The sequence below is a fragment of the Aotus nancymaae genome, unplaced genomic scaffold (assembly GCF_030222135.1).
Source record: "Aotus nancymaae isolate 86718 unplaced genomic scaffold, 86718_ANA_hifiasm-v0.15.2.pri h1tg000008l, whole genome shotgun sequence".
Lineage (NCBI taxonomy): Eukaryota > Metazoa > Chordata > Mammalia > Primates > Aotidae > Aotus > Aotus nancymaae.
The window spans coordinates 10,453,656-10,456,110 of NW_026988419.1; positions in this window are offsets into that span (position 1 = coordinate 10,453,656).

The window sequence follows — 2,455 nt, forward strand, 5'->3', positions numbered from 1 at the left end:
AGACAGGATTACAACATCTTGGCCAGGCTGGTCTTGAACTCCTGACCTCAGTTGATCCACCCGCCTTGGCTTCCCAAAGTGCTGGGTTTACAGGTGTAAGCCACTGTGCCCAGCCTGAACTATTTTAAATAATGCTGCAATGAACATGGGAGTGCAAACATCTCTTCAACATACTGATTTCATTTCCTTTGGGTATATATGCAAAAGCGGGATGGCTGAATCCTAAGGTACTTCTTACTATTTCTTCTTCTTTTTTTAATTGCATTTTAGGTTTTGGGGTACATGTGAAGAACATACAAGATTGTTGCATAGGTACACACATGGCAGTGTGATTTGCTGCCTTCCTCCCCATCACCTATATCTGGCATTTCTCCCCATGCTCTCTCTCCCCAACTCCCCATTTTTTTCCCCTCTTTAGATTCTCTTAGGTCTTGTAGGTAGAGGAACATATCTAAGATAATTAGTTTTTGATTTCATTGTTCCCCAAATGAATGTATAAATATACTTTTATATTTTTCCATATTTTTTTCCTTGGCCAGGACTGCCAAGAGCAAAGGTGACAGTGGCCATTTTTATCACCTTACTGATTTTTATGAACAGGCTTCAAATGTTTTACATAGGTAAGTGTTTGCTCTCAACTTCCATTAGGTGATGTTTATAAAATAAATTTGTTTTTATTTCTTATTTACTGGTATCTTTGAAAGATAGGAACAGGTGTTGAATTTTATCAAATACTAATCACTTAAAACAATTATTTGGGTGTCTCCTTTAACTTATTAATGAATATAATTTAATTTATTGTCTATAGTTTAATAGATGATTGTAATTTAGCTGATTGTTTATAGTTTTCTTCTTTATGCTTTCTTTTCCTGTCTGATTTTGGTACCAGGGTTATAGTTAGTTTCATTGAATGAGTTGGAAAGTATTCTATCAATTATTTTATATTCTGGAACAGGACATAGAAATTTATATAACATAGGTATATTATCTATTCAGATTTGGAAATATCTGCCTATGAAATGTAAGTGTAATGTCTTTTTTTTTTTTTGAGACAGAGTCTCCCTCTGTCACCTGGCTGGAGTGCAGTGGTGTGATCTCTGCTTACTGCAACCTCGACCTCCCAGATTCAAGCAATTCTCCTGCCTCAGCCTCCTGAGTAGCTGGGATTACAGGTGCGCACCACCACACTCAGCTAAGTTTTGTATTTTTAGTAGAGACGGGGTTTCACCACATTGGCCAGGATGGTCTTGATCTCTTGATGTCATGATCTGCCTGCTTCGACCTCCCAAAGTGCTGGGATTACAGGCATGAGCCACTGCACCTGGCCTAAGTTTGATGTCTTTAAAAAATTTTAGTAGTCATTTGACCAAATTGTTACTTTTGCCAGTGTTTATTTTTCCAGTAAGCAGTCTTCTACTGCTTATTGAGTGAAATACACGTATTTTAAACTCTCTGCAAAATGCATCCCTTTCATGTATATTAATTTTTGGCATACATCTATACAGAGCATTCTCTTATAATTTAATTATAATTTAATATAATTTAAGAAATCTCTCTCATGTCTGCAGTTACAGTCCCGAGACCTTTTGCTATTCTGTGATTCTGTTGAGAAAACTCCCTTGCTGGCCTGCATGGAGTTTCCTCAAATGTCAACCACCCCATGAGGATGGGAACTCTTTCCCACAAGAATGCAAATGCATTAAGAGCAGGAAGTTCCGCCTGCCTGGTACAGAGTGTGCACTCATTAACATTTGTGGATGAGTAAAAGTTTCAGATCAGTATCAATTGATTCATCTTTGACAACTTTTCTGCATTTTTGTAGCTGCAGTGACCGTATTTTTATAATTCTTCTGAAACAGTAATGGGACTTGGGACAGAAGAGCACATATTTAATCAGTCATCTTGAGCTGGCCAGCTGTGAACATCACTCAGCCATGTGTGCGGTGGAGCACCGTGAGTTCCTTCAGGTGGCATTAATGCCTAGGGATAATGACACACTCTTCCCCCAGGCAGTGTCTTTTCCTTTTCATTTCTTCTTTCCCCTCCTCAAGATTCTTAGTCACATACAAAAAAGGTAACGCCATTGAAAGACTTAACACTTATTATTACTTAATTCTTTATAGCCCCTAATCATTTCAGCTTTTCTTGGCAATCTTATTCTCACTCCTTTGGAGTAGGACTCTCCTCACTTTCAGTGTTGTCCAGTAAGCTTTCTCTGCCCCCAACTTCTCACATCATTCTTCATTCACGTCTTCAAATGTCATGTCCCTTTACAGTGTGGTCAGATCTGGATTCCAAACTGAAAAGTGAATGTTATTGATTGGTCAGAACCTTCTGTAGCTTTATTCTGTTCTTCTATTGATTTTTTTTTTAACTCCCAAATAATAAGAAACAACATAACTTTATTCTAATCATTAAAGAAGAAACCCCGAGTTCCCAAATTAGGGAATGAGGG